General features: G+C 49.9%; 1 protein-coding gene across 1 annotated transcript in view; it reads right to left on the reverse strand.

The window, feature by feature from the left end:
* Positions 1-1053, reverse strand: part of LOC116958264 (uncharacterized) — a 40767-nt gene extending 39714 nt beyond the window's left edge. The window contains exon 1 of the mRNA XM_076052397.1: positions 6-1053. The gene's annotated coding sequence lies outside the window, so the exon portion shown is untranslated. The remainder of the gene's footprint in view (positions 1-5) is intronic.
* Positions 1054-7600: the final 6547 nt, after the last annotated feature.

Genomic DNA, 7600 nt, shown 5'->3' on the forward strand with positions numbered 1-7600 from the left:
CTCACCGGCGTGGCTCCCCTCCCTCCCTCCCGCCTCCTCCTCCTCGTCTTCGTCGTCGTCTCCTCCGCTCGTCTCTCCACGTCTCCCTTCCTCTCTCTCGTCTCTCTCTCCCTGTGATACTCCTGTCCCGTCTCTCTCCCCGTGTCTCCCCTCTCCTCCCCCTCTCTCTCCCCACCACACAAACTCCCTCCTCTTCCGTCAGCGAAATCGGGCAGGGACGCCCGTGATGCTGCTGCTGCTGTTGTTGATGTTGATGGTGGCGATGATGATGATGACGACGATGATCCGATACAATAACGGCAGCAGCGGAATGACAACGACTGTTGTTGATGATGACGACGACGACGGCGATGATGTCAATGGTGGCTGGTGATGTTTGTGGGAATGGTGATGATGATGGTGATGATGGTGGTGGTGGTGGTTAGCAGTGGTGGTGATGTCAGTGATGCCCGGCAATGTCAATGATGATGGTGATGGTAGTGGTGATGATGATGGTAGTGGTGGTGATGATGATGGTGGTAGTGGTGGTGGTGATGATGGTGATGCCGCCGATACGGCACAAGCAGTCATCAAATGTCTTAAATGATTTTTCTGATGACGAGGTTCTTAAATGATGCTGATAACGATGATGATTGTGATGCTGATGATAGTGACGACGGCGACGATGATGATGATGTTGTGACGTTGCTCCCTCTCTCCTCCTCCTCCTCCTCAGCCTTAGCAGATGAGCGGGCGGGCGATGAAGCAGCTGATGCTGTTGCCTGTTGCTGCTACAGCCACTGTCTCTTCTGCTGCTGCTGCTTGTATGTCCTTGCTAGTTGTGATCTTGGTTTCGCTGCCGTTGCCGCTGATATCCCTGCTGCTGATGTTCAGCTGCTGCTGTCCCTGTTGCTGTTTCCTCTACTGTGGACGCAGGTTCCCCCCCCCCCTGTTGCAGGTATCCCTCCTGCTGCTGTTCCTGCTCTTGTGTGATATTCCTCCTCCTCCTGTTGCTGTTCCTCCTCCTGCTGCTGCTGTTCCTCCTCCTGCTGCTGTTCCTCCTGCTGCTGCTGCTGCTGTTCCTGCTGTTGTTGTTGCTGCTGCTGGGTTAAGTCACGCGTCATATGATGTTTGGTCATGAGGTTTCATTCATGAAATACAGTGACGTCACGGGCAACAGAGCCATGGCGGGAAGAGACCCGGTATGTGGGGGGCGGGGCCGGAGGAAGAGTGGCGGGGGGGGGGGAGTGTGCAGGGTGGTGATGCAGGGAGGGTGGTGAGGGAGGGAGTGTGCAGGGTGGTGATGGAGGGAGGGTGGTGAGGGAGGGTGGTAATGGTGCAGGGTGTGTGCAGGGAGTGTGCAGGGTGGTGATGCAGGGAGGGTGCAGGGAGTGTGCAGGGAGTGTGCAGGGAGGGTGCAGGGAGGGTGGTGATGGTGGAGGGTGATGGTGGGTGTGTGCAGGGTGATGGTGCAGGGTGTGTGCAGGGTGTGTGCAGGGTGGTGATGATGGTGCAGGGTGATGGTGGAGGGAGTGTGCAGGGTGGTGATGGTGCAGGGTGGTGATGGAGGGTGTGCGCAGGGTGTGTGCAGGGAGGGTGTGTGCAGGGAGTGTGATGGTGGAGGGTGGTGATGGAGGGTGATGGTGGAGGGTGGTGATGGAGGGTGATGGTGGAGGGTGATGGTGGAGGGTGGTGATGGAGGGTGTGTGCAGGGTGGTGATGGAGGGTGTGTGCAGGGTGGTGATGGAGGGTGTGTACAGGGTGGTGATGGAAGGTGTGTGCAGGGTGGTGATGGAGGGAGTGTGCAGGGTGGTGATGGAGGGTGTGTGCAGGGAGTGTGGTGATGGAGGGTGTGTGCAGGGAGTGTGATGGTGGAGGGTGGTGCAGGGAGTGTGATGGTGGAGGGTGGTGATGGAGGGTGTGTGCAGGGTGTGTCCAGGGAGTGTGCAGGGAGGGTGATGATGGGAGGGGCGTGTGAAGAGTCGAGTTGGGGAGGGTGGTTTCAGGGAGTGTGATGATGTAGGGTGTTTGGGAAGGGTGTGTTATGATGTAGGGGTGTGTTCTAATGGATGTGTCGAGGGCAGTGTTATGATGATTGTGGCTAAGTGTAGGGGATGTTACGGAAGGAGTGTGGGAGGCATCACGACAGAATGTTATGATGGAGGGTTGCGAGGCGGTGTTTTTGGAGGCGTATTACGACACAGGGTGTGTGTGCGGGCACGGCGCTGGAAGAGTTTAGGATGTGGGGAGGGGAGTTTGGGGAGTGTCTTATGACAGAAGAGTCTCGGGAGGGTCGTGTTATGATGAAGGGGATGGACTTGGATACGGGGAGGGGGGGTGTGGGAAGAGATGGTGTATGGGGAAAAATAAGTGTGGGGGGATGTTATGGTGGTGGCATGCGAGAGGTGTGATGGGTGTTACAATCGAGGAGGAGGAGGAGGGGGTGACATGGAGTGGGTTGGTGTAGGTTCATGCTAGGGAAGGGTGTGGTGTGATGCGAGTCCCGGTGTGACTTGGGAGAGCTGTGTTATGATGGGGTATGAGTTGGGGTGTGTGGAACGTGTTGATGTGTCGGTCATGCTATGTTATGTGGGTAGGTATGTGGTGCTCAGAAACTTGGTCACTCCTCAGGAGTGTGCCATTGCGGTAATGGGAAGAGGTGAATAGCAGAAGATTAGTGCCGGAAACACTCACATTTACAAATGTTTTTTTGTAACTTTGAACCTTACTCTTTGGCTCTTTGGGTAAAGTCACGGAGGTAAAAATTAAAACTACATTTTTTTGGTTTCATTTTTGTTTTAATTTATTTCATTTTATTTTTTTACCTACGTGACTTTATCGAAAGAACCAAAGTGTATGGATCCTTGCAGGCACGAAAACTTCAAATCTAGAATTAACTTTGAACCTTACCTTTCTATCGATAAAATTTTGATCTAAAGCTTTCGTGACTGCAGTAATTCATATTCTTAGTTCCGTTTTATTGAGGGACTACTGTGCGTGGTCTGGGACTGTTTTGTTGTTTTTTTTCCGCCTTGCCCAACCTTGATAAATCGAGCTTATATAATAATCGTACTTATTTAGATTTAGTGGTTTTATTACTTTTCTTTTCTCTATTTTTGAACTATAATTTTTTTTGGTATCGTTTGTTATCGTAACTTGGTGACGCGCCCCATATTGGATATCTGTGAAAAAGAGCTTCTTAGCTCATCGGATTCCTCCAGACTAAATAAAGATTCCGAAAACAGTTATGGCAGGTAGAGGGCGGGGTGTTACAGGGGGCGAGTGCGAGAAACGGAGGTGTAATAGGGTGGTCCAGATGTCTTGTGACCCTCATTGAATTCTCTAAAACGTAACTTTTTTTTAAGTTGTTTTATTTAAAACAGAAATTAAAAGGCAAAGGGGGTAAAATGGTATAAGTAAATTAATTGGTGGGGGGGGGGTCACAATACATCTGGACCACTCCGTACTGTGAGGCAGGTAGGGGTGTCATTTAGATATCAGTGGCGTAGCTGTGAGCAAGGGTTGGGGGCGGGAGGTCATTAAGAGAAGGGGGGGTGATAAGGGGGGGGGGGGGGGGTGAGATGGAGGCTGAGCTAATATCTCCGGATTTTACCTACAAAACATAGTTTAGTTCCATCTGTGTATATTTTTACACGTGGTTTCTTTACCTTCCCAATACTTTACACTCCTATCGTGTTTTTTTTTCAAAGTTTGCTGTTGTCACGTTCTGACCCCGTGCCCCCCTACTGGACATAGCTCATCAGATTCCTCCAGTACTGTTAGATTCTGATGAGATAGTGGATGGGGGGGGGTGTTGCTGCTGTGTGTAGATTACACCAAATGTGTTATTGTGTAATATTACACCGGGTGTGTTGTTGCTGTGTGTAGATTACACCGGGTGTGATGTTGCTGTGTGTATATTACACCACGCGTGTTGTTGTTGTTGTTGTGTGTACATGACACTACCACCACCATGTGTTTTGTTGTTGCTGTGTGTACATGACACTACCACCACCATGTGTTGTTGTTGTTGCTGTGTGCACATGACACCACCACGCGTGTTGTTGCTGTGTGTACATGACACCACCACCACGTGTTGTTGTTGCTGTGTGTACATGACACCACCACCACGTGTTGTTGCTGTGTGTACATGACACTACCACCACCACGTGTTGTTGTTGCTGTGTGTACATGACACCACCACCACCACGTATTGTTGTTCCTGTGTGTACATGACACCACCACCACGTGTTGTTGCTGTGTGTACATGACACCACCACCATGTGTTGTTGTTGCTGTGTGTACATGACACTACCACCACCATGTGTTGTTGTTGCTGTGTGTACATGACACCACCACGCGTGTTGTTGTTGCTGTGTGTACATGACACCACCACGCGTGTTGTTGTTGCTGTGTGTACATGACACTACCACCACCACCACGTGTTGTTGTTGCTGTGTGTACATGACACTACCACCACCATGTGTTGTTGTTGCTGTGTGTACATGCCACTACCACCACGTGTTGTTGCTGTGTGTACATGACACCACCACCACGTGTTGTTGTTGCTGTGTACATGACACTACCACCACCATGTGTTGTTGTTGCTGTGTGTACATGACACCACCACCACGTGTTGTTGCTGTGTGTACATGACACTACCACCACCACGTGTTGTTGTTGCTGTGTACATGACACCACCACGCGTGTTGTTGCTGTGTGTACATGACACTACCACCACGTGTTGTTGTTGCTGTGTGTACATGACACTACCACCACCATGTGTTGTTGCTGTGTGTACATGACACCACCACGCGTGTTGTTGTTGCTGTGTGTACATGACACCACCACCAAGTGTTGTTGCTGTGTGTACATGACACCACCACCACCACGTGTTGTTGCTGTGTGTACATGACACCACCACCACCACCACGTGTTGTTGTTGCTGTGTGTACATGACACCACCACCACGTGTTGTTGTTGCTGTGTGTACATGACACCACCACGTGTTGTTGTTGCTGTGTGTACATGACACCACCACCACGTGTTGTTGCTGTGTGTACATGACACCACCACCACGTGTTGTTGCTGTGTGTACATGACACCACCACCACGTGTTGTTGCTGTGTGTACATGACACCACCACCACGTGTTGTTGCTGTGTGTACATGACACCACCACCACCACGTGTTGTTGCTGTGTGTACATGACACCACCACCATGTGTTGTTGTTGCTGTGTGTACATGATACCACCACCACCACGTGTTGTTGTTGCTGTGTGTACATGACACCACCACCACGTGTTGTTGTTGCTGTGTGTACATGACACCACCACGCGTGTTGTTGTTGCTGTGTGTACATGATACCACCACCACGTGTTGTTGTTGCTGTGTGTAAAGGACACCACCACCACGTGTTGTTGTTTTTCCGTTAGGGGGGAGACGGGGGGAGGGGCTTAGATGTGGAAGCGGAAGTGACGTTTGCGACACTGGGGTCACGTACCGGAAATGCCCTCACGGGGTTGTTTTCGAGGCCACGTGACCGGATGTCCGTTGCGATGTTTTTAAAAAAAAATCCACAATGGCATCGTGTACAGTGTGCGCACGTGTTTGTACAGTACCAAAAAAACGTACACCGCCCGTTCTATATACACACAGTTGTGTATGTTTATGTAGACATATACATATATGCCCCCGTTATAGCTTTTCATAGAGTTAGTGGAGAGGCGAGTAACTGCTGTCGGCGTTAATATGTTGAGGTAGGCACGGCGCACCGGGCTGTTTGGTGCGGTCAAGCGGCCATGCCGGGCCGCCTTTGTCTCTACACAAACACAAAGTGCTTGATGTTTACACAACCCGCGTGCGGGGCACTCATTTCACGCTGAGCCGTCCTAGGGGAGAGCCGCGACCGCAGTCGATTGACAAAACAGGGCTGCGACGTGCACACCCAAGTGACATTCACTCGCTTACGCCCACTGCGCGAAAAACTTGGCTGCGCTCTTTGGAAGCGCCGCTCAACCAAACAAAGTTCCCCCGTATAGCCTGTAACAGAGTGTTTGGGCAAGTGCTGCTGTTAGCGAGCACCTGTGAAGTTGCGGCACGCGACGGGGTGGGTGGCCAACACCACGCCCGGCCGCGTTCCCCCGTAACTTCTCAAACCCTGCATCGCGTGCGCAGTGCGCCTCACCGTGGCGACACGTTTCCGAATTGCAATGCCGGAAAAACCAATAATTGTTTAGTTTAAAAATATTTTTTGTTTTGTTTAGCTCGCGTAAATATGAATGTGTCGTCGTTAAACCCGCCACCCGACAGCCAGTTGATGATTGCTTGTGTTGCAATCGAAACGTGGTGATTTTATTTATTTTATACCTACGTGACTTTACCGAAAGAACCAAGGGTATGGAAACCGTGGCCAATTCGTCGTTACTGCTTCAGCACAATCGGTTGTGTTGGAGAGTAAAAGCCACCTTCTTTGGTTCTTTCGGTAAGGTCACGTAGAATGAGAATAAAATAATAAATTAATAAAAAATAACAATACAATTCTCACGGCGTTTCGGCCACAACACAAGTGGCCTTCTTCAGGTGAAAGGAACAGACCTGTCGGGACGACAGAGCTTTAATGAACGTTGTTAAGATTCGTAGCGTCTTTTAAGCCTCAACTTCAAAGACGCTACGAATCTTAACGTTCATTGAAGCTCTGTCGTCCCGACAGGTCTGTTCCTTTCACCTGAAGAAGGCCACTTGTGTCGTGGCCGAAACGTCGTGATAATTTTGTGTTATTTTATTAATTTATTATTTTATTCTCATTCTACGTGACTTTACCGAAAGAACCAAAGAAGATTAATCCTTGCAGTCACGAAAGCTTTAAATCGAAAATTAAAATCCACATTCACATTTCGAGCAACTGTGGCGTTTCCCGGGGTGATTGCAACAAGCGGCTTCATCAGGACATTAGCCGGAATTGTGAGCAAGTCTTTCTGATTTCGGACGGCGGCGGATTTAACGGCGCATATATATTTACGCGATCCAACCCAAAAACAACCCCATTTATGATGGATAAAATTGGTCGCGAAAGTCTACTTTAGCGTGTTAAACTGTTATGATAACCGCCAGCACCACTGACACCGATCTCAAACATTGTCACCATCATCACCACCACCTTCGCTGCTGCTTTCACGTCTTCACTTGTTGTCTTTCATTCTTTGTATTAAGACGTGTCCGTAAGATTATAGGATAACATAGGGTACAAGAATATTTAGTGATATTGAAGCCTATCCTCCAATCGTGGTTACACACCTCTGGTTTATATATTCTTCATTGTGTATTCATGTTGTGTGGGTGCGATATCCATCGCATAAATGCATACTGTTCAAATGATTGATTAAAACAAATAAAAAGTTTGTGTACGTGCGCATAACGTGTCTTCTAGAGTACGCGTGATTGAGTGTGGGGAGCGGTGGTGCAGTGGTTAGCGCGCTTCGCTACGATCCCGGCGACCCGGGGTTCGATTCCCGCTCACGGCCAACACCGGTGACGATTATCTGAACCGGTCCTGGGCCTCCCCTAGGTCGGCTCAGCCCTCAAATGAGTACCTGGTGCGATGGTGTCCAACATCGCCACT

Source organism: Petromyzon marinus, chromosome 3 (genome assembly GCF_048934315.1).
Source record: "Petromyzon marinus isolate PM22_M1 ecotype Great Lakes invasive population chromosome 3, UKy_Petmar_22M1.pri1.0, whole genome shotgun sequence".
NCBI lineage: Eukaryota > Metazoa > Chordata > Hyperoartia > Petromyzontiformes > Petromyzontidae > Petromyzon > Petromyzon marinus.